Source organism: Mus caroli, chromosome 3 (assembly GCF_900094665.2).
Source record: "Mus caroli chromosome 3, CAROLI_EIJ_v1.1, whole genome shotgun sequence".
Taxonomy (NCBI): Eukaryota; Metazoa; Chordata; class Mammalia; order Rodentia; family Muridae; genus Mus; species Mus caroli.
The window spans coordinates 60,473,403-60,488,179 of NC_034572.1; positions in this window are offsets into that span (position 1 = coordinate 60,473,403).

Consider the following 14,777-nt stretch of genomic DNA (forward strand, 5'->3'; position numbering starts at 1 on the left):
AGCATCCACTTCTGTGTTTGCTAGGCCCCGGCCTAGTCTCACAAGAGACAGCTATATCAGGGTCCTTGCAGCAAACGCTTGCTAGTGTATGCAATATGTATACATATGTATATATTTTTTTTCTTTTGAGAAAGTTTGTTTTTTGTTTCTTCATATAGAGTCTCACTCCATAGCCCAAGCTGTGCCCAAATTCACAGCAATCCTCCTACCTCAGCCTCCCAAGTGCTGGCATTATAGACATGAATGACTCGCAGCCCCCAAACATTATTTTTAATAGCCCTACAGATAAATAAGAAAAGAGCAAACAACTCAAGTTTTCAAACATAAACAGTTTTGAAGAGTATTTTGAAATAAAGAACACCCAAATGGTTTGTGGGCACGTTAGAGATGTTAAGCGTGTAGTCATCCCTGATCATGAGAGAGATGCTGCTGTGAATCGCAATGAGCCGTGAATAGACTTCCACCAGACTAGAAGTACTAAGATAAAAATAACCAACCACTCCAAGTAGGATGTTACAGAGCAAGAGTCACGGCTTTGGTGTCTCCCCAAGAACCATGTGCTAAAGGCTTAGTCTCTTACTTTCCTGTGAAACCTCTAGTAGGTATGAGCTAATGAAAGGATATTACATCATTTGCATGCTTGAAGAAGACATTGGGATCCAGCACCTTCCTACCTCTGGTTCCTGGCTACCATGAGGTAAAAGGGGCCTGTTCTGTGGTTTTCCCACCATGATGCACCATGCTACCTTAGGCCCAAAGCAACATGGACAACAGACCATTAGGCTGAATCCTACAAAACCGTGAGCTGAAACAATCTATTTCTTCTGTTTTTGTTTTTGTTGCTTGTTTGTTTGCTTTATTTTGTTGGGCTTGAGGGATTAGCTCTGGCTGCCCTAGAACTCACAGAGATCTGCCTGCCTCTGCCTCCCAAGTGCTGGGATTAAAGGTGTACGCAACTACACCCAACTTATTTCTTCTTTTAAAAGTTTATTTTCTTACATTTCCCCTGTCAGAAAAGTTCTCTGGGGCATGCCTAGCTACCCTGAGTGACCTTCCCCCTGAAGCTCCATGCACCTTCATAAGACCTGATGATCCAGAACCATACAAGCTTGCTGAATCAGAACCATACTGGGTTACATCCAATTGCTGGGAGACTTGCACCACCCCTTGAGTTCCATTGTCCTACCCAAGGATACTCACCAGAGAGCTGCCATACTAGGATAACTGAGGTCAGGCCCTACCAATGCCTTCTATAACTGGAACATCCAAGGACATCCAGATGGCTTAAAGACCCTCAAAAGAACACAATCAACAAAAGTCAGGGCAATATGACACCTTCAGAGCACAGCTCTCCTACTACAGCAAGTCCTGAATATCCTAACACAACTAAAGCATGAGAAAATGATCTCAAATGCAATATTATAAAGAATATAGAGGACTTTAAGGAGCAAATGAATAGATCCCTTAAAGAAATTCAGGAAAATACAATTAAACAAGTAAAGGAGATTAATAAAACTGTTCAAGGCCTAAAACAGAAATAGAAACAATAAGAAATCACAAACTGAGGCAGTCCTGGAGATGGAAAACCTAGGGAAGAGAACAGGAACAACAGACCAAAGCATCACCAACAGAATATAAGAGATGGAAGAGAAAATTCAGATGTAGAAGATACTATAGAAGAGATTGATATATCAGTCAAAGAAAATGTTAAATCTAGAAAAATTGCTGACACAAACCATCCAAGAAATCTGGGATACTATGAAAAGATCTAACCTAAGAACAATAAGAATAGAAGAAGATGAAGAGCCCCAGCTCCAAGAACCAGAAAATATTTTCAACAAAATCATAGAAGAAAACTTTCCCAACCCAAAAAAAAAATATGTATCTATAAACATACAAGAAACTTACAGAACAAGAATTGGACTGGACCAGAAAAAAAATCTCCTGCCGCATAATAATCAAAACACTAAATCTACAAAACAAAGAAAGAATTTTAAATGCTACTAGGGGGAAAGCCAAGAAATACATAAAGGCAGACCTAACAGAATTACACCCAACTTCTCAACAGAGACTCTAAAAGCTAGAAAAGCCTGGTCAGATGTCTTAGAGACCCTAAGAGACTGCAGAAGTCACCCTGGACTACTATACCCAGCAAAACTTTCAATCTCCATTGATGGAGAAATCAAGATATTCCATGACAAAACCAAATTTAAATAATATCTTTCTACTAACTAGCCACACAGAGGATACAAGAAGGAAAACTCCAACCTAATGAGGCTAACCACACTCAAGAAAACACAAGAAATAATAATTTCACACAATTAAAACCAAAAGAAGAGAAACACACACATATACATACTCACACTACCACCACCATCAATCACACTGTGTATCAGAGGACAGCTGGATCATCCAGGTAAAACAGAGTGCAGTCCAAGAATCCTTAGATCCTTAGCCTGGCCAGAAAGAAAAAATTCTATGGGGGCTCTGACCTGACCTGAATGGCCAAAAATGTTACTGCTCTCTGAGGGAAAGCTGGGATAGGTCAGATGGCTGGAAGCCAGATCTCTTCTGCTGTTGTCTCAGCCTAGGAAGTGATGAAACAAGGAAAATAGCTAGAAGCTGGAGCTGGAGCCACTAGGCAAGTGGCAGGACATAGCTGCAACTAACAGTAGCTGATAGCCACAGTGACAAGGGGCTGTGGTGAAAGCAGGAGTCTGGCCTGATGGATGGTGCAGAGGTCCAATTATGAAAGCTTCAGGAGAGAAAACTCTTCCCTGGAGTGGTACAGCTCAATAAGACAGACACCCTCAGACAATTCTTGCTGAAATAATTCATGCACCTTATTCTTTGTGGACAAGAACCTTATAAACATTTTGGGGTGGGGTGAGATCCAGGGGTAGATGTTTTCCATTGGCTCAGTTTGAGATGTTAGGGATGCTTTATTTACAAGGGGGAGGACTTCACGCTCCTCCTAGTGGGGTGTCATGGTCACATGTTCCAGGACAAGTAGACCCTGGCTAGGAGCTGGTTTTAACACCTACCATTCTCAATTATGAGAATTGCTGGGGTCTTTAGTTTTGTCTTTTTAACTTGCTTCTACCTTGCCAGATCTTCTGTCTGGTGGCACGATCCACTCGCATTCACTCCACCAACCTCAAAAATAACAAGAATTAACAATCATTGGTCACTAATATCTTGTTGTGGGAAATATTACAAAAAGAACTGGCATGTTCCAGAGCTTCTGCCTGTAACTCTTGGTCCTGCTGTGGCCTGGCCAGCCATGCACTGGTGGGCAATGGCGAACCTGTTTTTAATCTCCTGAAGACTCTGACACAGAACTCCACAATCTCTCCACTCATCTCGCTAAGTTCTCACTGGTGGGTGGTTACCATGCCAGCCCCATGCTTCAAAGTCCCCACGGTCTTTGTGGTACACATCAGGCAAACACATGCTTTGCCACCATACCTTTTGCTTTGGAACCCAGTATAATCATTGCGAGAAGAAAAACACCACACAAACGTAGCTCAGAAACAATGGTAACTCAATCTCTGGGTACAACAACTAAAACCCAATCTTGAAAGCCTTTTTAAATCTGATTCCTCTGGTGGTGAATCCTAATGGAAACACCATGATACTGGAAAACTTTAGCAGCTACATCCATCTTGCCCTTCCACTATCCTGGTTCCAAAAGCCTCTAACTCTCTCCTCCTCCTCCTTTTCTTCCTCCGCCCAACCCAGAAGTCCCACCTACTCGCCCAGTAATTGGCTCCTTTATTCATCAGGGGATTGGTTCACAAGAAGTCACCTGGGTATGACTCACTCCTTGTCCACAACCCTTCCGAGGAGAGGAGAATTAGCATCAAAATACAAACAGCACCAGGCCCATCCACAACAATATCTCTTTGCACCACTGGACTCAATTATCCAATAAAAGACACAGGATAACAGAATGGAGGCAAAAACAGGATCCATCCTTCTACTACATATAAGACCTTAGCAATTAAGACAGACATTATCTACGGGCTGGAAAGAAACTCTCCAAGAAAACAGACCCAAGAAGCAAGTTGGATTAGCCATTCTATTATCTAACAAATTAGACTTTCAACCAAAATTAATTAAAAGAGATGGGTAAGGACACTTCATACTCATCAAAAGAAAAATCTACCAAGAAAATATCTCAATTCTGAGCATCTATGCCCCCAAACATAAGGGCATCCACATTCGTAAAAGAAACATTGTTGAAGCTTAAATCGAACAGTGAAGACTACATATTAATAGTGGGAGAATTCAGCAATCCATGCTCACCAATTGATAAGTCATCCACTGAAAACTAAACAAAGAATTATTGAAACTAAGAGACATTGTAAGTCAAAAGAACTTAACAGATATCAGCAGGGCTTTTCACCCAAACACAAAAGAATGGTCTTCTCAGCACCTCGTGGAAACTTCTCCAAAATTGATCCTATAGTCAGTCACAAAGCAACCCTCAACAGATACAAGAAAATTGAAACAATACCTTGTATCCTAACAATCATGGATTAAACCTGGACTTCAACAGCAGAAACATCAAAAAGCCTATATATTCTTGGAAACATAACAATTCCCTACTCAGTGATCTCTGGGTCAGAGAAGAAATAAGGACAGAAACTAAAGATTTTCTAGAATTCAACAAAAATGAGTCACAACATCCTCAAATTTATGGGAAACAATGAAAGCAGTGCTAAGAGGAAAGTTCACAGCACTAAGGAAGATAAAGAAATTAGAATTTTCTAACGCCAGCAATTTAAAAGTACATCTGAAAGCTCTAGGAAAAATTTAAATACACCCAAGAGGAGTAGAGGGGCAGGAAGCAATCAAAATGAGGTCTGAAATCAACCAATTAGAAACAAAGAAAACAATACAAAGAATCAACAAAACAAACAGCTGGTTTATTTGTTTGTTTGTTTTTTGAGAAAAATCAACAAGTTAAACAAGCCCTTAGTCAAACTAACTAAAAGACAGAGAGACAGTATCCAAATAAATAAAATCAGAAATGAAAAGGGAGATACAACAGAAAAAGAAGAAATTCAAAGAATCATTAGGTCTTACTTCAAAAGCCTGTACTTGACAAAATTGGAAATCTTAACATAATGGATGATTTCTAGACAGATACCACTTATAAAAGTTAAATTAAGACCAGGCAACCTATTTAAACATCCCCCATACCCCCTAAGGAAATAGAAGCAGTTATTAAAAGTCTTCCAACCAAAAAAAGCCCAGAGATAGATGGTTTTAGCACAGAATTTTTCCAGACATTTAAAGAAACACTAATACCAATATTCCTCAAACTGTTCCACAAAATAGAAAGAACACTGCCAAACTCATTCTATGAGTCCACAGTCACCCTAATACCTAAACCACACAAAGACTCAAGAAAGAAAGAGAATTACAGACCAATTCTTCTTATGAACAATTATGGAAAGACACTGAATAAAATACTCGCAAACTGAATCCAGGAACATATCAAAAATATCATCCACTATGACTAAATAGGCTTCATCCCAGGGATGCAGGGATGGTTCAGTATAAGAAAATCCATCAACATAATCCACTATCTAAACAAACTGAAAGAAAAAAATCACATGATAATCTCATCAGATGCTGAAAAAGCCTTTGACAAAAATCCAACACCCCTTTCATAATAAAAGTCTTAGAGAGAGCAGGGATACAAGGTGCTTGCCTAAACACAATAAAAGCAGCATACCAAAAGCCAATAGCCAACATCAAATTAGACGAAGAAAAACTTAAAACAATTCCACTAAAATCAAGGACAAGACAAGGCTATATATTTAATATAGTACTTAAAGTTCTGGCTAGAGCAATAAGACAACTAAAGGAGATCAAAAGTATACAACTTGGAATCACATCATCTGCTATTTACAGATGATGTGATAGTATAAATAAATGATCACAAAAATTCTATAGAGAACTCCTACAGCTGATAAGCACCTCCAGCAAAGTGGCTGAATAAAAAATTAACTTTAAAAAAATGAGTAGTACTCCTTCATACAAATGATAATTGGGCCAAGAAAGGAATTAGGAAAACAGCATCCTTTACAATAGCCACAAATAATATAAAATATCTTGGTATAATGCTAAGTGAAAGATCTGTATGAAAAGACCTTCAAGTCACTGAAGACAAATTAAGGAAGATATCAGAAGATGGAAAGATCTCCCATGTTTATGGATGGGTAGGATTAACATAGTAAAAACTGCCATCTTCCCAAAAGTAATCTACATATTCAATGCAACTCCCATCAAAATTCCAGCACAACTCTTTACAGACCTTGAAGAATAATTCTCAACTTCATATTGAATAAGAAGAAACCCAGGAGAACTAAAACAATCCTGGTAAATAAAAGAACTTTGGGAGGTATCACCATCCCTGACCTCAAGCTGTACTACAGAACGATAATAATAAAAACTGTATGGTATTGGTATAGGAACAGACAGATTGACAATAGAATCAAATCAAAGACCCAGAAATAAACCCACACACCTATGGAGATTTGATTTTTGACAAAGAAGGCAAAACGTTCTATGGAAAAAAGACAGCATCTTTAGCAAATGGTGCTGGTCTAACTGGATATCTGCATGTAGAAGCAGGCAAATAGATCCATATCTATCACCCTGCACAAAGCTCAAATCCAATGATCAAAGGCCTCAATATAAAAACAGAGACACCAAATCTAATAGAACAGAAAGTGTGGAATAGCCTTGAACTCATTGGTACAGGAGGCAACTTCCTAAACAGAAGACCAGTGGCTCAGGCTTTAAGATCAACAATTGATAAATGCTACCTCATGAAACCAAAAAGCTTCTGTAATGCAAAGGACACTGTCAATAAGACAAAACAGCAGCCTACAGATTGGAAAAAATCTTCACTAACCCTACATCTAATAAAGAGTTAATATCCAAAATATATAAAGAGCTCAAGAAGTTAGACACCAACAACCCAAATAACTTAATTTAAAAACGGGGTACAGAGCTAAACAGAATCTCAACAGAGTAATCTTGAACAGTCAAGAAGCACTTAAAGAAATGTTCAACATCCTTAGTCATCAGAGAAATGTTAATCAAGACTACCCCAAGATTGGCTAAGATCAAAAACTCAAGCAACAGCACCTGGTAGAAAGAATGTGGAATGAGCAGAACACTCCTCCATTGCTGGTGGGAATGCAAACTTGTACAAGCACTTTGGAAATCAATTTGGCAGTTTCTCAGAAAACTGGGAATAGTCTACCTCAAGACCTAGCTATACCACGTCTGGGCATATACGTAAAAGATACCCCACTGTATCTCAGGGACATGTGCTCAACTATGCTCATAGCAGAGTTATTCATAATAGCTGGAAACTGGAAACAACCTAGGTGTCCCTCAACTGAAGAATGGATAAAGAAAGTGTGAAACATCTACATAATGGAATACTATTAAGCTCTTGAAGACAGAAACATCATGAATTTCACAGGCAAATGAATGGAACGTGAGAATCTCATCCTGAGTGAGGTAACCCAGACCCACAAGAGCGTGCATGGTATGTACTCACTTATAAGTGGATATTAGCCATAAAGTACAAGATACTCCATAGACCCGAAGAAGCTAAACAGGAAGGAAAGCCCAAACACGAATGCTTGAATCACACATTGAAGGAGAAAATAGTCATAGGAGATGGATGGAAGGAGGGAAGTGGATGGGAGAGGGGATGCAGTGTGGAATGGACAGTTCAGGATCTGGTGTGGGGAGACACAGGAGAAAAGGCCAGAGGGCCAGCAGAATGAATGGATATCTGCAGCTGGCAGGGGTGGTGGGGTGGAGGGCATCTCAATGACATGCCATAGACATGGAATGGGGAAAGCTCCCAGGAATCAATTGGGGGTGACTTTAGCTGAGACGCACAGTAGTGGAGATATGAGACCCAAAGAGGCCAGCTCCTGTAGTCATGAAGGAACAGAAGTGGAGTGATAGGGACACCAACCCACCCTCAAAACTTTTGGCCCAAAATATATCCTGCCTACAAAAAAATGCAGGGATATGGATGAAGCAGACTGAAGGAGTTGTCAACAAATAAACTGGCACAACTGTCCTTTGAGAGGCCCCATCCAGCAGCTGACTGAAACCGAGGCAGAGAGCCACAGCCAAACATTAAATGGTGGTCGGGATGTCTTGTGGAAGCTTTGGGGGAAGAATTGAAGGCCCCACTGGAGATAGGAACTCCTCAGGAAGACCAACAGAGTCAACTAACCTGGACCCTTGGGGCTTCTCAGAGACTGAACTACCAACCAAAGAGCACACACAGGCTGGAGCTAGCCTCCTCCCACACACGTACATAGCAATTGTGCAGCTTGGTCTTCATGTGGGTCCCCCAACAACTGGGGTAGACACTATCCTTAAAGCTGTTGGCTGTCTGTGGGATACTTTCCCATAACTGGGCTGCCTCAATGGGAAAGGATGCATCCAGTCCTGTACTTGATGTATCAGGGTGAGGGACAACGGGAGGTTGGAGGGGAGACTCCACCCTCTCAGAGGAGAAGGGAGGGGAAATGGAGGAGGGGTCATGTAAGGGGGTCTGGGAAGGGTGGCAGCAGTAGAGATATAAAGTGAATTTTTTTAAAAAAAAGTTGATTTTTCTCAGGTATTCTGTCACAGCAACAAAAAAGCTGACCAACACAGTTTCATTCGTTTTTTACTGGGAGATGGTTCAAAGGAGCGATTTGTGTTGTAACTGTTCTATGTTCTGATCTGGGATTATAGGCACACATCTGCATATAAAAAGCATTCTAGTTATGCATGTAATATTACATTCTACACTATAAATTATAGCCCAGTAGGCTGTAAACAATAAAATAAAAGCATTATCTAAAATCTTTGCATCTTTGTTTATAGGTGAGAGAGACTATAATTTTTTTTTTATATTGTCTTACCTATTCTGAGAGTCAAAATTGCCAATGCCTCCGAAGCATGAGCTTGGCAGCTTGCATCCGTAAGTGTCCTTTTGAATGGTGGGAGAACCTCCAGAATCATTGTAAGTAGCAATTAAATAATGTATGAGTACATACTGAGTAACACAGAGTTCAGAAGTATGCAGGGCTTAATTCTGTCATTACAGTTCACTGCAGTTCTGTTCTCAGCAAGTCCTTAGACATCTGAGCCTCTCACATCACACTGGAAATCATTTCAGTCTGGTATCAACAGAACAAGCTTAACATTCTAGATCTGTTCTGTTTGGGAAAAGAAAGCATAAAAGAAAAAAGTTTACGGATGCAGCTAGCAACAGCAGGTAATGGAAATTAACAAAGGGTTATGGATCATGTTCTGAAAGGGGCTGAGATGAAAATAAATAAGGATTCATTTGTATTTGACTCTTAGCCTAAAAGAGAATATTAAATAAGTTCACTTCAATTTCAATTCTCTTTAATTGTGGCACATTTACAGCACTCTAAATTGTCTTTAATTAAAAAAAGATGAAATAGTGTCAAAATACTGGTATTGGATCCTGAAGTGACAATATAGATGCCTTGTTTTAATAATTTTGCTACATGTTTCTAAATCCCAACATAAATAAAGTGTGGCATTTGAATGCAATTGCGACGTGTGAGCAAAGCCCTGCATTTTTATAAGTTTTAGCTCCTCTCAAGCATGAGATGTTGAGTGGCAAACTTCCAAAGAAAGTTTAGCAGAATTGGCAAGGCATGCCAGAGCAGCGCCAGGGCCTTTCACATTGCATTTAATCACGGGGACACCACAATGAAGAAAATGTTATCCCTATTTAATTATAAAGAACCCAGAGTCAGAGGCTAAGTAGCCTGTGAACCATCAAGTGGGTGGGAGACTCATTCCAGGACATGACTCAAGGTCTCTCCTCCTTGAAGGCCCACCTATTTCCACTTACACCAGTAAGATGGCAGAGGCTCCCATTTAATTTGAAAATGAATTGGTGAACATTGTAAAGGGTTCCAGAGTAATTAGAGCAATACAGCATTGGCTGCAAGGGGCACATCTGTATGTCATCCAAACATCTTGTGGTTGTTGAAGAATTATCTCTTTTCCCAGGACTAGCAAAGACCAGGCCCATGATATGCTATACATCTTCCAGAAGATCTCAACCTTTCCCCTTGTTTCTTTATTTCTCCAACTATCTGATGTAATGAAAACAGATATGGTTTGCCAGCAAGGACTGGTTTCTCTGTTTCCAAGTGAGTCTATTAAAGCTTAATTGACAGCCATAAGATGATTAAAAATTAAAGAATGATAAAAGTTAAATGTTTTCAATACATTCAGAGAAACCACAGGTAAGTGTAAATCATGGATATAAACGGGGAACAGACAGCTGTTTAATAGAAACTTCCATCCCATGATAAATCAAGTGACCCAAATGCGGAAACTTCCTAACGCGGCAGCTATTTGAGGCTCCTTCTGTTGTATTCACGCTAGCATTGCCCAAGGATGGCCAACCCAACAGAGGCCAAACTTGTGGCTGGAGAATTACACAAATATCATCATGCCATGGCCCTAAGAACATCACAGAGGGGTTTCTGAGGAGAACAACATAAGAACTCAACCCTGGGAACTCATAGTCTGATCAGTGCACAAATCGTTTAGCAATCATTATCATAATTACTGCTAAATTATTGTTGCACTGGGGGATAGATGGAAGGTCTATTTTTGCACTCTTGTTTCACCAAAGCTTCCAAGATGACTATTTCAATTTTCAGAATAAATAATTTCCTTTCCCACGATTATCTCAGAGAAGCCAAGCCTTCCCTTGTGACTTTTAATTCTAGTTCTCTAATCAAACTTTTAAGTGGCCTTGGGCAAGGCATTGGAGTGCTGGATGCCTTAATTCCTGTAGCTGCTAAGTAGCAATAATGACACCTGCTGTCTTCAGGCAGGAAGACTGATTGCTTAGAGACTGTTAAACACTTCAAAAGAGCAGTAGCTGGTGGGGGTATCTGCCATCTTGAGGGACAGTGACTGGAAACCACCTCATCGATTCTTTTCTTTGCCATTTTTTCAATATCTTCTACATTTTCTCTGCTTTTTAAAGTTCCTCAATTCCTTCTCATTTCAGAGTTTACCCATACCTGAAACCAGGGTGAGGTTGACTGGTTTGCCCTGCCCTGCCCTGTCCTGCCCTGCCCTGCCCTGCCCTGCCCTGCTCTTCCCTGCCCTGCCCTTCCCTGCCCTACTCTGAATTTATCCATTCAATGTCAACACATCCTCAACTTCCTCTTGGCTCCACTGAATTACCAGTATGTAATGTACAATACATATGGAAATGGCTCAATGGTTATTGCATTTATTTATTCTTGGAGAATTTATTTAAGCATCCTGAGTTTCTGTTTTTCATTTGTATATAAATCAGTATCCCTTCAGTGCCAAGATTTTAGGGTCTTGACTAAGTGATGAGTATCTTCACATGGATGGTAAACTCTTCCTTCTTCTGTTTTTCCCCTTCACTGCCAAGATCACTGTGGTGACTACCTTTGTATGTCCTTCTCTGGACTGAAGTGTTCAGATATTAGTCAAATGATTTCCTGGGTGTGTCTGTGAGGAAGGTTCAGGTGAGATTAACATGTAAACTATGGGCTGAGAACAAAGCAGACAGGCCTTCCTAATATGGTTAGCCTCTGACCAGTCCACAGCCTGAACAGAATAGACAGCTCAAGCACCTCCAACAGTGCTCCAGCGTACAACCTTACTTGCAGTGTGAACGAACTCCTGGTTCCTCAACTAGCACAGACAAACTGTCAGTTTCATTTCTCTTGATAGTGCTACCTCAGTTACAGTGGCTCGTCCTACTCCAAGGAAACAGAGCTCTATTCCAAACCCACACTGGTAGATAGATTGAGAGTCTAGATTAGGATGCCTGAAGAAAGCTGGGTCTGGGGACCAGTCTGAGTCAGCTCTTCCACTGGCAGCCAGGTTCAGGCATGATTGTCTTCCTCTGCCCACCAGCCTCCAGGCTGGAACTGATCTAAGATGGGTGAGCAGTCCTTGGACAGACCAGTGGGTAGGACTCAGATTTCCGCCATGGCTCTCTGCCTGCTGAGATGGCCAGAGATCTTGCAAGGCTCTTTCCTAACACCAAAGCTTCAGCCTAGAACAGTAGTAGTCTGTGCCAGCTGCTGAGAGCTTCCCTCTGGACATACTCTCCAAGCCTGCATCTGCAGTTTTCTTTCTGCTGTGGATTCCTCTTCCTCTCGGCAGACTTCTGTGCTCCTCGACAAGGAAGTGCCTGTGAAAGAACCTAGTGGGGAAACCCCCACTCAATTCCCGATTCAGCGTGCACCCAAAGAATCACGAACAGACCGTCTTGATGTAAATACACAAAGTAGTTTAATGGCGGAGCTCCGGGTTGAAACGTATCTCACACAGGAGACAGTGGATTCAACCATGAGGCTTGGAAGCTAGGGGTTTGTATAGAAACGGGTATGGGGCTGGGGGAGGAATTGGTGCGGTTTCACATGATTGGTTCATTTAAACATCAGCAGACTGTACATGCAGATAATATTTAACTTAGGTCAGAAGGGCAGGAGATAGGGAGGTGCAGGGCCAGTCCGGNCATGTCATTCTCTTTATCTTTATGGCCAAGCAGCCTCAGGAATGTCTTAACGACGGGCCTGCCAGGGCATGTCCTGGCCTGTTCTGCTATGTTCTCAGCCCCAGGTTTCAAAGCTCACAAACAACTCTTTGGGCTATTTGACAAAAATTACATGAATCACAGGTCTCAAGTTTTATTTTCTTTTACCTGCAGTAATAAAATGACTGAGGTACATCTCCAGAAACTGTTCTGGGCAGACTCTCAAGGAGGCAGGGGTAAATAGAAAACAAAAAGTTCAGGCACAGAATATTGTTATTTTTATAATACAAACATACAAATATTTACATATATTATTTTTTCACATTTTCATCAAAGAATAAAAGATAGGACAAACCACCACCTAGTATAATTGATGAGTTGGCTACTTTCATAGAAACTGTTTTTAGCTTCCTTCCCAGTACTTGTGAGAAGGCACACCAACAAAAGCAACTTAGGGAGCTAGAGAAAGAGCACAGTGGTCAAGAATGTTTGTTATTCTTCCAAAGGACCCAAATTCAGTTCCTAACACCCGCATCATGTGGCTTACAACCACCAGTAATCCCAGCTCCAGGATATCTGATTCCCCCATTCTGTCTTCCACAGGCACCTGTATACATCACACATCACATCACACACACACACATTCACTGCAGAGAAAATGCTATGGCAGGATCATGAGATAGCTGGTCACAGCCACGAGTAGAGAGAAAAGCAAAGGGATGAATGCTTGCCCTAACTTGCTCCACTCTTAAATAGTCTAAGGCCGAATCCAGGAGACATGTGGCTTGTCTCAATTAATGTAATCAAAGTAACCTACCCACCACCACTACTACTGCCACCACCACCACCATCACCACCACCACCACCTCCCCTGTAGACAACCTGATCTAGACCACTCCTCACTGAGATTCTCTTTCCAAGTAATTCTAGATTGTATCAAGTTTACAGTTAAGACTAGCTAGCACAGGATCAGGACACACCTTAAGCTTGAAAGATACAAAAATAGCTCTGCAAATACCTTGCTAGGGTAGCTTTTCATTTGGAATGTGTCTTACATAGCTTTTCGTTTATTGTCTTACATAAATTAAAAAAACAAAATCCTTAAAACTAACTAAAACAGAGTGAAAATAACTTGAATAAGTGTATACATGCAAGGCATAGTGGCAGCATAGGATTTAATCCCAGGAGCAGGGAGGCAGAGGCAGGCACAACTCTGAGTTTGAGACCAGCCTGATCTACATAGCAAGTTGCAGTCAGAGGTACCCAGTGAGATTCTGTTTCAAAACAGCACCAATAACAACAACAAAAAGTGTATGTATGAAATTTCTATGTTATAATTATAGGATGTCTAAGATTTAATTTCAAATTCTGCAAGCAACTATACCGTTGTGAGAGATGAGGGAAGAGTTGAAGAGATATTGGCAAAATACTGGCAACTGTTGTGAATAATAATTATTAGAGTTCATTTTATCAAACAATCATACTTGTTTGTGGTTTAAATTTCTTAGTGAGAGCAAAAAAATAAATGCAAATGAGTTAATGAATAAATAAACAAACAACCTTTTTGTTAAGAGAGATCTCAAAACTGAAATTTAAAGAAAATAATCTAAAGGACTTCCAGACAGTAATTTCAATTTATTATTTTTGGTGACAGAAATATCTAAACCAGCTTCACTTTCTTTCAATACCGGGAAGGTGGGTATATCTGAATGTCGCTGCCATGAATCTGGCCCTCAGATTTCAAGTTCAAGTACTTCATTCTTTTTTTTTTTTTCTTTTCTTTTTTTTTAATTTCTTCTGGTGGTGCTGAAAATCAAACCCAGCGCCCCAATCACAAGCACACATTGAGTGCTCTAATGCTTAGCTACAGCCCTGCCAGAGAACTCTGTTTTATCACAATAGCAGATTCAGCTAGAAAGACAGCTAAGCCACTAAGCGTCTGCCGCCGAGTATGACAACCTGGGTTCAAATCCCCTGAACTCAAGTGGTGGATGGAAAGAAGAGTCTCTCTGGGTAGCTCTAGCTGGAACTTGCTATGGCCCCCATGGGTGTCCTCTCAATTCCACTTGTGTGGTCCTCACATACATGAATGAATGGAAGGATGGATGGATGGATGAATATGTGTTTAAAGAATTAACTATCATATGTTTCCAAG